Here is a 14,381-nt window from a genome sequence, read left to right as displayed (position 1 = left end):
TTACAACAGCACAGTTTTTAATATTCCCAAACTGAAAACAGTCCAGATATTCATCAAAAGGAGAACGAACAAAAAATTAAGATAAATTCACACACTGATATTTTAGGACAATAGTGAACAATCTATTAATATACACAAGAACATGGATATATCTCAAAACTATCATTATGCATGAAGCAGTCAGAGACAATAGAACATATCCTGCAGGACCCTTTATAAGAAATATTAAAAGAGGAAGGGCACTACTTAAAATTAGGGTCACAAGACTTTCTATATCACTATAGGAAGGGTTCCAAACTTTTAATCCAGAGATGGAGTTAAGTGAATCCAAATCCTGAAACATCCTCAAATTGTATCCAGACCATGTATATGTACTTGTGGAACTCCTTTTCTGGGAAGAAATTCTGTGCTTTCATTATAGAAACTGCTAGAAGAAAGATGTCAGAAAATTATGACCACAACAAATAGATTATATTTGTTTCTGGGGAATGGAGTTTTTACCAGCTGTATTATGGTTTTAAATCCATTTTCCATCAGAATTTTCTGTATAATTTTTTAGACCAAAAATAATTACATTAAAATATTTCTCAGAGATAAGATACCACCTGTCAGACACACAATCTAGATATCTTTACCACTAAACCTAGCCTTCAGGACTCTAGTTTGAAAATTACCTGTTAAAAGTAGTTTTTTAAAACCTGGAAAATTTCCAGGCTTTAACATTAATAGTATTTTCAAACTATAGAAACAGCTCTTCAGTCATTTTATATTTGGTAAAATGTTGCAGAAGTGCTTCTTGACTTCTTAAGTCTTAATGGATCAAGTCTGGTGGCTTATTAAACTTTCCCAAAATTCTAATATAAGATCCATAATTTCTTAAGGAAGGACTGAAGCATCAGAAACAAGGAAGGTAAGGAGTATATATTTGTTCTAAAAGCAATCAGGTCCTGACCTTGGAAAGAATAACTGGAAGCTCTGGAAAAAAATCTTCCAGTCCAGAAATGGCAAGTGAGTTTTATTTTCCATGCTAATATCAATTAATGTCAATATTCAATTATTTTCAAATAACATAGAAAAGTCCAATGGAAAATTTATTTATAATCATAACAGAGCTGGTAAGAATAGACTTTATTTTTGGGTTTCAAAATCACTGCAGATGGTGACTGCAGCCATGAAATTAAAAGATACTTACTCCTTGGAAGGAAGGTTATGACCAAGCTAGACAGCATATTAAAAAGCAGAGACATTACTTTGCCAACAAAGGTCTATCTAGTCAAGGCTATGATTTTTCCAGTAGTCATGAATGGATGTGAGAGTTGGACTATAAAGAAAGCTGAGCGCCAAAGAATTGATGCTTTTGAACTGTGGTTTTAGAGAAGACTGTTGAGAGTCCCTTGGACTGCAAGGAGATCCAACCAGTTCATCCTAAGGGAGATTAGTCCTGGGTGTTTCTTGGAAGGACTGATGCTAACGCTGAAACTCCAATACTTTGGCTACCTGATGTGAAGAACTGATTCACTGGAAAAGACCCTGATGCTGGGAAGGATTGAGGGCAGGAGGAGAAGGGGATGACAGTGGATGAGATGGCTGGATGGCATCACCGACTCAATGGACATGAGTTTGGGTAAACTCCGGGAGTTTGTGATGGACAGGGAGGCCTGGCGTGCTGCAGTCCATGGGGTCGCAAAGAGCTGGACACGACTGAGTGACTGAACTGAACTGAAGAGCTCCCGTTTCCAGATAAAGAAATATAATCCATTATTATAGTCATTAATTTTCTGACATCTTTTTTCAATCACATGGCATTTCTAGAGTGATGTGTTGGGAAGATTCTAAGATTCCTAAACTGGGATTAACTAGTGATGTCTGCCAAGGGCACAGGAAAGGTGGGAGGTAGAATATGTGGTAAATGAGTGCTAACCTTGCCTAGTCAAGGTCATGAGGACTTACAAGAGGCTGCAAAGTACAGTGATACATAGGGGAAAAAAGATAATAAGGATAGACACTGTAGCCAGGAGGAAAATAAGGATATATCTCTAAAATAATTATATAAACATCAGGACAAGCAAATAAAATTCAGAATAAAAAAACGACCACCAAAAATAAAAGAACTTTAAAATCCAAAATAAACTAATAATTGAGGGAAAAAACAAACTATTTCTAAATTAAATTCATTCTGCAATAAATTTAAGCACAGTTTTGCCATTCCAGTGTCCGTTGAGGACCTAGTGTGTTCCAGGAAGAACTGAGAAATAGAAGATATACTCAAGAAGAAGAAAAAAAAAATGCCTTTTTTTCTTATTTTGGTGACACCACAGCACATGTGGGATCTTAGTTTCTGACTTAGTTCCTCGAGTCATAACCACTGGATGAACAGGGAAGTCCCCCAGAAACTCTGTCCTGAACATCTTGCTTTCCACTGATGGAGACTGACTTACAAACCCAGTCAGTTTAATATAATAATATATATATATATATATATAAACATGTATATGTTAATTAATATATATTAATAATATAATTATAATGTAATATAAAAATATACAATAATATAATAATGCTAATCAATATGTATAACATACATATTACAATAACCTCTCTTCACAGTAAGAGTTACAATAAGGTTTGAAAAAAAATGCAGTGAAGTCAAAAGAGAAGAAATGACATTGGCTCAAGAGAGTCTCAGAAGCTTTCAATGAGTTGGATCTTAAAAGATGAAGGAGTTTTCACAAATGTGCAGGGGTGCAGTGGGTAGGGGAGAAGGCAATGGTACCCCACTCCAGTACTCTTGCCTGGAAAATCCCATGGACGGAGGAGCCTGGTGGGCTGCAGTCCATGGGTTCACAAAGAGTCAGACACAACTGAGCGACTTCACTTTCATGCATTGGAGAAGAAAATGGCAACCCACTCCATTATTCTTGCCTGGAGAATCCCAGGGATGGCGGAGCCTGGTGGGCTGACGTCTATAGGGTCGCATAGAGTTGGACACGACTGAAGTGACTTAGCAGCAGCAGCAGCAGTGGGTAGGAAATGGCAAAATCACCAGCAGGAGCAAATTAGTGGTGACTTAAGAAAACATGGCATATTTTTTTGGAAAAATGGAGAGGGTCACCACAGCCTGTGGAGAGGCTGAGGTTGGGGAGAGGGGAGGGAAATTGGCAAAGAGACAATGTTAAAAAGCTGGATGGAATAGGAGGGCGATGGATTGGGAAAGTCTGGACAGTTTTTGAGGGTGGTACAGTTTTCAAATTCCATGTGATCCTCACAATAAATATCATGGAAAAACTCGACGAAACTTTTTGGCCAACCCACTACATAGGATGGGCACGTACCAACTCTGCAATCCAGACTAAATCTGAGGAAGTTGCTAGTGTGAAAATCGGAAAGTGTCATGAAAAAGAAATGGCAGAGTAGGGCAGTGTGGGGACAGGTTTAGCAGCAAAGAGGAAGCAATGAGCAAGTTGAAGAGAAAACCTTTCTGAGATCACTTGTTGATAAGAATTTGCAGAGGATAGACATTTAAATGATGTTAGAGTTGCATCATGAAAATGACATACATCAAATTGCAGGAAAAGTTCAAATAGCCATTTTGCCATCACTGGTGGTGGTAGTAATGAGTTGAGGAGAAGGTTATTATTTTTTTTTCCATTTATTTTTATTAGTTGGAGACTAATTACTTTACATCATTGCAGTGGTTTTTGTCATACATTGAAATGAATTAGCCATGGGTTTACATGTATTCCCCGTCCCGGTCCCCCCTCCCACCTCCCTCTCCACCCGATCCCTCTGGGTCTTCCCAGTGCACCAGGCCCGAGCACTTGTCTCTTGCATCCAACCTGGGCTGGTGATCTGTTTCACCCTAGATAATATACATGTTTTGATGCTGTTCTCTTGAAACATCCCACCCTCGCCTTCTCCCACAGAGTCCACAAGTCTGTTCTATACATCTGAGTCTCTTTTTCTGTTTTGCATATAGGGTTATCGTTACCATCTTTCTAAATTCCATATATATGTGTTAGTATACTGTAATGGTCTTTATCTTTCTGGCTTACTTCGCTCTGTATAATGGGCTCCAGTTTCATCCATCTCATTAGAACTGATTCAAATGAATTCTTTTTGATGGCTTAGTAATATTCCATGGTGTATATGTACCACAGCTTCCTTATCCATTCGTCTGCTGATGGGCATCTAGGTTGCTTCCATGTCCTGGCTATTATAAACAGTGCCGCGATGAACATTGGGGTGCACGTGTCTCTTTCAGATCTGGTTTCCTCAGTGTGTATGCCCAGAAGTGGGATTGCTGGGTCATATGGCAGTTCTATTTCCAATTTTAACCTGGCTAATAAGACCTACATCTGTACAAGATTGGAACACAGCAACAACTCAAATTCTGTAGTTTCAAAGGCCTTGGATAAAATTCAACTCAAGTAAACAGACTGCAAAATGTCACACTCAAGGGGAGAAACACAAATCTTGTTTTCAGTAACTGTCAAAAGGAGTCTATTCCTAAAATGGTAGTTGTTTGAGTTAGAAAATAGAAGAACAAAAAGGGATGCTGCCACCTTCAGAAGCATTAAAATCAGCAAAAAACATTAAAGCAGGTATCCTTCAGCGCAGGGTAAAAAGCTTCGTGAATAGAGTTGGGCTAATTACAGGCATTTTAAGAGTCCAACCCAAAGAAAGTTTCTTATCCTACCAGTGTGGTTTTTAAGAAAATTACTTGACTTCTCTGCTTCTCCATTTCCTCATCTGTAAAGTGAGATACTCCTCTAAAGAGCCAGTATTGGAGGTAGAAATAAAAAAAGAGATCTCTCAAATACATAGAGGGAACAATTAGATAATATCCCAAATAAGGCTTTCTGAACAGTATTCTGAAATCTCATGGTATAAAGTGCTAAAAGTCAACAAGGAGACCTATACAGAATTTTTATAATTTCTTTAGCTCAATCTCTTAGAATCTTCATGTTCTATGTTTCAATTGATCCTTACAGGTAATTGTCAAACATGTTCAGAAAATGTTGCTATGTTAACATTAATTATCAGCTTATTTGAAATTAAATACAGCACTATTTGCTGAAATCTAGGCTTACTTGACCCAAAGTGCCATTTTGCATACAAGGAAATTGAAATCCAAGAGAGGACAGGTATCATGCAGATAAATAGCGAACTTGGCACAGCCCCTAGCTCACAACAGATGCTCACCATACACTGGCTGAATAGAGAAATAAACCAAGCCGTCTGTGAGACGTGACATACTGGATTCCCCAGCAAGAGTCTTCTCTTCTCACAAAGCAGTTCTGCTGACGCTTTCGTGTTTGACACTAAGATATTTATTATCTGAGATGAAATTTCAATGCATGATGAATTTCAGGGTAAATTCAGTGAAGGCTGTGGAAAACCATAAGAAAAGAGCCATCCTAAGACTTGATAAGTCAGCCACTGTTCTGCTGATATGCTAGGAGGCGCAGAAAATACAAAAAACATCATTTCCATATCCAAAGGAAATGGATGAATACAAAAGTGATCCACGACAAATACTAACACTTGGGTAAAACCAGCCTAAGAAAGAATTTATCGATGAGACAGATTCCAGAGGAGGAAATACACACACCATACACATATTCCCACACAGCCTGACAGTACTGGAAAGGTTCTTATCCTCACTACCCAACTTATCACACTTAGTGGTGACAGTCAGAAACAGGGACAAACACTACCCTCAAAAGCAGCTTTCCATTTCCCTTTGATAACATTTTTGGATGTGTTTATCTATTTTTCTAGGTGCTTTCCAGGTGGCACAGTGGTAAAGAATCAGCCTGACAATGCAGGAGACAAGGGTTTAATCCCTGGGTTGGAAAAGTCCCCTAGAGAAAAAAATGGCAACCCACTCCAGTATTCTTGCCTGGAGAATTCCATGGACAGAGGAGCCTAGTGGACTACAGTCCATGGGGTTGCAAAGAGTTGGACACAACTTGGCAACCAAACAGCAACAGAGAATTTTCTACCTTACACAGCAGGTTGGTGGTAGACTAATTTGTACTTTACAGGAAAAGCACTGTTAGTGTGCACATATTTGCAACATCTCTGATCTTAAATTTTTAACTATGGAAACTGAGACTTTCAAAAGCACAATTAAAATAGAGACATGTACCCAAGTCTCATGAAAAATGTTATGACAGTATCACAAAGTGGAGAGGTGCATAAAGGAATTCAGCTCCTTACCATTCCTCAGACGATTAACCTTGCTGATACCTGTTAAACAGGCTAAATAGTTTCAGGATGGCTTTCAATCACTCTGGACAGAGAAAATGTAACATCTACATTAAATGACAACTTTTTTCTCAACACAATTTCCTGCGTATTAAATTATTATTTTTTTGGCAATAGGGTCAACTTCTTTGACAGTTTCCAAAATTCTTTTAATGAAACTGATACAGTTTTTAAAAAATGACAGTATTTTGCTTTCATCTACAGTTAAGTGGATGTATAGATATACGCAATGACTCAGAGGCCACATAAATGTTACTCTTTTTGCTCAGGATTGTCATCCCTCATATAATCTCTACAACCAAAAATGGCAGTTTAACATTTACCCAGGGGTTGTAAGGAACCAGCAAGCACTTCACAAGTGTAATTTCACTTGATCTTCACTCTGTATCATGTGGGCATGAGAATCACCCGCATCCCACAAATAAAGAAACCAAGGCTGGCAGCAGTTCAGTTAATTACAACAAAGTGAAGGAGCCTACCCTTGATCCCAGGCAGTTTCCTTTTAGTGCTTTTAATTAAATGGGATCACCTCTGCCAAGTATCATACACTGTTTCCTAAATTGTATGCTTTACAGTTTCTGATACTACTATTTATATTATATTCTATAATCAAGAGGGGTCACACTGAGAAAACAGACCTGTGATTATAATAGCAACCCGAGTTATCCCAAAGATTAAATGAGTATGTATACACACACACACACACACACACACACACACATAAAGAAAAGAACTCAAACAACAAGGTCCTACTGTATAGCACAGGGAATTATATCCAATATTCTGTGACAAACCACAATGGAAAGGAATATGAAAAAGAATGTATATAGACATATGTATATATTAATATGTGTGTGTGTATATAACTGAATCAGTTTTACACTAGAAATTAACACATTGTAAATCAACTGTACTTAAAATAAATTCTGTAAAAAAGAATAGTACCTTTGACAAACCACTCAATAAGGGGCAGCTTAAAAGTTCTTTCATGCCCTTTTACAAACATAATTCACATAGAGTGAACTGTTTTGTGCCATTTCATCAGTTTTGACGAATAAAGGCACACATCATTTTCATGGCCCCAGTAATTTTCCTCACATACCTTTCCCAGGTAATCTCTTAGTAGAAGCAAGTACTGATCTGATTTCTATCAGCATCCATAAGTTCTGACAATTACTTATTTCATATAAATTGTAAACTAAGTATTTTTGTGACAATGGGATACTTTTACTCATACTGTTTTTGAGGCTCACCTGTTTTAGTACATTTATCTATCAACATTTTTTATTGCGATATTGCATTTTGTGAACTTATCAGAGTTCATCCATTTTCCTATTGATAGTGATCTGAGGTGTTTTCAGAGCTGGATTACTATAAATAAAATTACTATGAGCATGTGCGGACAAATGTTTTCAATCCTCTTGGATAAATACCTAGAACAGGAACTGCTGAAGCTTGGGTATTGTATCACTTTATAAGAAACTGATAGATCATCTTTCAAAGTTGTTAGAGCATTTTACACTTCTGCTAATGCTCTATCAGAGTTCTGATTGCTCTGTATCCCCTTAATGTTTGGTACTTTCAGTCCTTTTAATTTGAACCATTCTGATAGGTGTGGTGGCATCTCACTGCATTTTTAATTTGCATTTCCCTGACCACAATTTATGGTAAACACCATCACTTGTGTTTATGGTCATCCCATATGGTGTTTCATAAAGTACTCTTCATGTATATGTTAGACATATGTGTTGTCAGTATTGTCTTCCAGTCTGTGGTCATGTCTTTATTTTCTTAAGGAGTAGGTATTTTCAATTTTGATGAAGTTCAATGTCTTTCTTCTCTCATGGTTGATATTTTGTGTGTCATTTATAAGACATCTTTGCCTCCTGAAGTTACAAAGTTAGAGATTCTAACATTTTTATTATCTGTGCTGTTGCAGCTTTCCTTTCACCCTGCAATCTAACCCAAGCTGATTTTTGATACAGAGTGAGGTAGGAGTTTGGAGTTTTCATTCTTCATATAAATATCCAGTTCCCCGAGGACTGTTGAAACAGTGCTCCTGTCCTCACAGAATTGTTTCAGTGCGCTTATGGAAAGCCAGTTGCCTGCACATTTATGCATCTATTTCAGAACTCTGCTCCTTCCCACTGACTCACTCACTCATAACTGCAGCTACTCTAATATTTTCATTATTGTATATGCATTTTCATTTTTCTATATTTCAAATGCAGTGATTAACCTCAGGAACAGTATTTTGATATTTGAAAAGATTTTCCCCCTTTCAATGCCACACACACACACACACACACACACACACACACACATATACACACACATACAGTTATTGTTTAGAAGACAACTGCTGTTGTTCAGTCACTAAGGCATGATTCTTTTGCAACCCCCTGCTCTATCACCCACTATGGCTCCTCTGTCCATGGGATTTCCCAGTCAAGAATACTGGAGTGGGTTGCCCTTTCCTCCTTCAGGAGATCTTCCCAACCCAGGGATTGAACTCATATTCACAAATACAGGTGTCTGTGTGTGGTTATAGAAACACATGAACACCCACACTTAGATATATTAATCATTAATATTTTTAGAGTTTCCTACTTCTGGAACATGAGTTATTTTTAAAAACTTCCTAACTTCTCAGAGAGCAGGAAATAGGCCTAGCTGTGGTTTTCAAATTTTAGCAAAGTGTCTGAACTATCTGGAGAGCCTGTTTGAAAACAGATCCCAGAACCTCACATTCCAAGCTTTTCTGATTTAATAAGTGGGGGTGAAGGGCCTGAGAATCAGCATGTCTAACAAGCTTAGGTGATGTTGAAGCTGCTGGTTTATAGACTGAACTTTTGAACAGCACTGGCTTAGAAACATTCAATAGTTTTTCTAACATTCAGGCGAAGTCTGATTTGCCTTTTTAAAAGTCTGAGTCCATAGTCACTAATTTATACTGTCTCCACTTGAAAAGACAGCTGAAAAATCTTTTCACTGGAGCATGGGAGCCAGGTAGCATCATGGTAGACTGATGAGCCAGCACTGCCTCACTTTCTTCTTCCTTCCTTCCTTCTTCCTCTGGTCTGTGAACCAGAGCATGTACATACAAGTACCAGATGAATCTAGTCCTGTGATGAACATCCATGGCAAAGGAGACTTTTTTCTCCTTGATACTCTGTCAACAATCAGAGAGTTTTATTTTCCCCTTAAGGGTTGATTGGCCTCTAAACCAGGAACATTTTTATGACTAAGTCCTTTAAAACTTTCTCCAGTGAATTTATATTTAAGTACTCAGCATCTAGGTAAATATTCCTGACAGAACACATGCATTCTGAATTAAAGATCAACGCTCTTAGAACAAAGAACTGTCACCAAAATCCCAGCCCAAACCCCTAGGTTTCTGTAGGTTTTCAGGACAAGCCTTTGCAGCTTTCCTTTCCAACAGATCTAGGATGTGTGGGCTGAGAAATGCACCGCAATGATACATCTATTATGTAGGATGTTTATACTGGTGCAAGCACTCAAAAAAGGTATATTGTAGGGTTTTTTTCTGATTGTTAACTTACCTTTGAAATCTTGTTAATGGCAAATGAATCCATAAATAGTAATTATACTTAATCTGCTTTAAAGATGCCCTTTAAATTGAAGAAAGAAAAACAATCTATCTCCCTTTATTAAAAAAAAAAAAAAAAACTTGAATAAAGGGAAGAGAAGGGTTTGTTTGAAATACCACCCTCACATTTTCATCAGTCTGTTAGTACACTTTCGAAGGTACTATAAGGAACATAAACATGAGAGCTTAAAGCACAGGCACTGGAGGTTTTTACAAAAACCAGACAGAAAGTGTATGTGGTTCATCCTAATAGAAAGGTCTATTCATGAGCAACTGAAAGTGTGCACCACACTTATACCAGCAGTGACAAATTCAAAGAATCAATAAAAGCAAGCTTGTGGCTACAAATAATTTTTCATCAGCTGTGGGCCTCCATCTTGCACAAATGGTGAAGCCTATGGTGCCACAAGTAGGAAGCCAGGCCAACACCTCAGTTACCTTGCTCTCCCAGTTTCCAGAAGCCTTTGTGTTATAAGCACTTTTTTTCTTTGAGGCATATTAAATTGACAGCAAATGAGTTGTCAGTTGAATTGCCTGAGATATTCTCCAGTTTCTCTTGGACTGTGCTCCTGTGCTCCTAGGCTGATACAGACCCACTATACTACACAGTAGGTGAGCACAGACTTAAATTCTAGTAAGTCTAGGAAAGGGTCTGGACCCTGACCCCTTCTGGCTTTGCAACCTTAAAAAATCTTTTTAGCTATCTCTTCTCTGGCTTCCCAGAACAGACATCTCTATTCCAGATGGTTGTTATCAGTTGTATTTGTGACTTTTCAAACTTTACAGTACAATGCCTGACTCACAATAAGCATGACATGAGTGGTGGTTTTGGAGGGCTCTCTTTCTCCTCCCTCCATCTGTTCCTCTCTCCCCACCACCCTCCATATATATAGATCATATATCCATATCATATATATATATATATATATGCTCTATATACATATCATCCATATATTTATATCATACATACATATCATATATATGATCATATATGTATGATCTCTATATATATCCCTATACATATACAGAACAAGTATACAACACTCAACAAATTGTATGTGTGTATATATACAGAAACAGAGAAGGCAATGGCACCCCACTCCAGTACTCTTGCCTGGCAAATCCCGTGAACGGAGGAGCCTTGTAGGCTGCAGTCCATGGGGTTGCAAAGAATTGGACACGACTGAGCGACTTCACTTTCACTTTTCACTTTCATGCATTGGAGAAGGAAATGGCAACCCACTCCAGTGCTCTTGTCTGGAGAATCCCAGGGATGGCGGAGCCTAGTGGGCTGCCATCTATGGGGTCGCACAGAGTCGGACACGACTGAAGTGACTTAGCAGCATATATATATAGAAATACATATATAACACATACATATGTAAGTATGTGTATGTACATATATACAATACATACACACACACAAAGAATGATTATCATTGTAACTAGAAAAGAAGATGGGATCACCTGACTCAACTTAAACTTAGAAGATTCAAACCCTGGCCCAGGTATGCATCTAAAAGATATATAAAGGCAATTATCTTCAAACACTTGAGATATAATACAACATTTTGCCAAAAGTTTCCTGTGGACATAGAACATGGAAATACACAGTTTATCACATGCACCACTTCTTTACATGTCTCTTATCACATAAGGAACAATCTCAATTTCTTTTTTCTATCAAAGATATCTGCACAAATTTGTCTTCATGCTTAGACTGCCTCCCCTCTGACCAACTCTGTTACTGAGACAGGGTAGCCCTCCATTTCTCCCATTATAATTTTATCCATCCCATCACATCCCACAAGGTGGTAACAAAAGACCAAATCATTGCTTAAAAGGAGAGAGGGAGAAAGGCAAGAGAAAAAGAAAAGAGCAGATGAGGAGAGAAGGCTGTGAAAATGATTAACTATCTTTAAATGTATTTGCCTTCAAAAAAGATTAAAGTCACAAGTCCATACCTTAGCAATCCTAATCTTCTCAAATCTTGAATGCAACGTTCAGGGCAACATTGGGGTTGAAATAATCTGCTCAGGCCACCACCAGAGGGATGGTTTTTGTAACCTCCACGCAGGTTCCAGGACAGCCTTTTCCAAGTCCTTGAGGATGGAGGTTTCTTCCAGGTCTACAAGATCACAAGTGAAAGAAGATATTCAAAACAATACCAAAAACAAAAATACAACAATGATATTAGATTCCAGATCATTTGGTGTAAAGAAATTAAACAAAAGTCATTGTATTCTGACTGATGTAACACACATAGTTACTTGAATGGATTCAGTCCTGATCATAAAGAATCATACCAAATCAGAAAAAGTCATAGTATATCAAGGTTAGACATTTTCTGAAGACATGACTAGCCAAAATTGCTCACTCAACACATAGGGAAACTAAAGGTCAGAGAGGAAATGTGATTTTCTCATGGTGACTCATTATCTGTGGTATATTTTCAACCAATGAGCAAGCATATCCTAGTAAATACAAGCAAAGTAATTTACACTATGGTCAATACTAAAATGAGACAAAGGGACAATACATCACTTCTTTATCTTAAAATATTCGGCTTCTAAGACCCAAACTTGCTTGTTATCAAGAGGGCCACAGCCTGTTGGTTATATCTGTTAGATCTATTCAAACTCCCTATCCCCAACATAAGAGCATCCTGGAACTCAGCCCTGAACCTTCTTTCCAAGTACACTTGTCCACCAGGGGGCGTTTTCAAGTTCCACAGCTGAAAATACTATTATATACTGACAACTCTGATCCAGGCCCAGATATTTCAGGTAACTCCAGATTCCCCTATTAATGGACTGTTCAAAATTTGTACTTGGAATTCTAACAGATATGTCAGATAGTGCATGCCCAAACACTAACATCCTTCCAAAGGCAAGGAAGGCCCACACTCTTCCTAGTTTATGCCTTCTCAGTCAATGCCAATATAATTCACCCCATTAGTCAGTCCCCAGTTTTTCCAGTCAACCTTGACTCTTCTCTGCCATCCATGTCCTCTAAAAGATCAGCAAATTCTGGTGGCTGGCTCTGTCTTCAGGATAAATCCAGCAGCTGATCACTCCTGTCACCCCCTTTATATTAGCACACTGGTCCAAAGCATCATCATAGACCTACAGGGTTGTACAGCAGGTGTGCTCAAATCATGGCTGTCACTCTCACACGGCCCCCTGAGTAAGACAGTGATACTACCCTGCTCAAAAGTCACACTGACATTCACATAGTCATCACTGTTTCCACTGCCTTTCTCCCACTTGTCCCACTTATTCATCTCCAGCCATGCTTCCTCCAACAAGCCTCTGGCTACTGGAGATTCGAGCTCTCACAGTTCCTGGAGAGAGCTATACCTGGAGTACCTGTACCTGGAGTCTTCTTTTTCCCATCAGCACTTTATATTTTTGTCACAGTGTTACCTTTTCAGCAGGGTCTCTTGTTATCATATTATTTAAAACTTTAAACCCTGACCACATCTCTTCATTCCTCCTTCTCAGTTTAAAACTTGCTGAAGACTTTCTGATATTCTATATGGTTTCCTTGTTTATTACCTGCCTTTTCTCTAATAAAACATAAACTCCATATTGACAAGGGATTTAATCTCCAGTATCCTTCTATCTCTTCCAGCACTTTCCCCACAACCTAGCACAAAGACAGACATCAGTATATATTTTTGAATGAATGAACATAAAAGCTAAGTAAACCTTCTCAAGGTGTCTCAGTTGACAAGTGGCTGAGCCAGATTTGAACCAAAAGCATTCTGCCCCAGTGAACTCGATTCTATGTAACTGTGACTACCTGAATGCCTTCCAGTGCAGCTGTTACAAATAGATTCAACTGAATCTGGCCTGTATTATTACAGGAATTTGTGGATTAAACAAATGAAATGCCCAAAATGATTTCTAGAAACACATAAAGAGTACATGTTGCATGCACTGGGATGAAGCTGCCTACATACTAGTTTCAATTTCACTGTTACTTTCTCCAGGTCTTCCTCAGTTGGCCCCACCCCTTCCCTCTATGACTTTACTTCTTGTCCCTCCCTGAAGGTAGATGAAGACAAGGGATCCAAGATTAGACAAATAAAAGGACAGAGATGTTTTTGGGAAAAGATGTGGCACAGGGGAAGCAAAGGACTTTGCATCTGGGTCTAATTCATCACCAGTTCTTCTTGTACTTTAAGAGTGCAGAGTCTCTTCACTGCTGGGCAAAAATACATGCCCTACAGAGATCTTCCAACTTTAAAAAATGATTATTATCCTTTTCGATTAATAAAAGTCTCCCTTATTCTTAGTAGTCTAAGACTGGTTAGAAATAGAGAACAACACTTAAGAATGAGGCTTTGAATAATTAGAGAACTCAACTCTTGGTTCCACAAGAATAAAAACCCTGAGTAAGAAACTCAGTCTCCTAAAGGATCATATTTTTATCCAAAAGTGAGATGACAGAAATATCTATCCCTTTAGAATGCTTATAAAAATGAAACAGGGTGACA

General features: G+C 38.2%; 1 protein-coding gene across 1 annotated transcript in view; it reads right to left on the bottom strand.

Annotated features, from left to right (window-relative positions):
* Nucleotides 1-11,935, bottom strand: part of SGCD (sarcoglycan delta) — a 611,526-nt gene extending 599,591 nt beyond the window's left edge. Inside the window, exon 1 of the mRNA XM_020898146.2 lies at nucleotides 11,845-11,935. The gene's annotated coding sequence lies outside the window, so the exon portion shown is untranslated. The remainder of the gene's footprint in view (nucleotides 1-11,844) is intronic.
* Between the last annotated feature and the right edge of the window lie 2,446 nt (nucleotides 11,936-14,381).

Source organism: Odocoileus virginianus, chromosome 3, assembly GCF_023699985.2.
Source record: "Odocoileus virginianus isolate 20LAN1187 ecotype Illinois chromosome 3, Ovbor_1.2, whole genome shotgun sequence".
Taxonomy (NCBI): Eukaryota; Metazoa; Chordata; class Mammalia; order Artiodactyla; family Cervidae; genus Odocoileus; species Odocoileus virginianus.
This window is presented reverse-complemented; position numbering and strand designations above follow the sequence as displayed.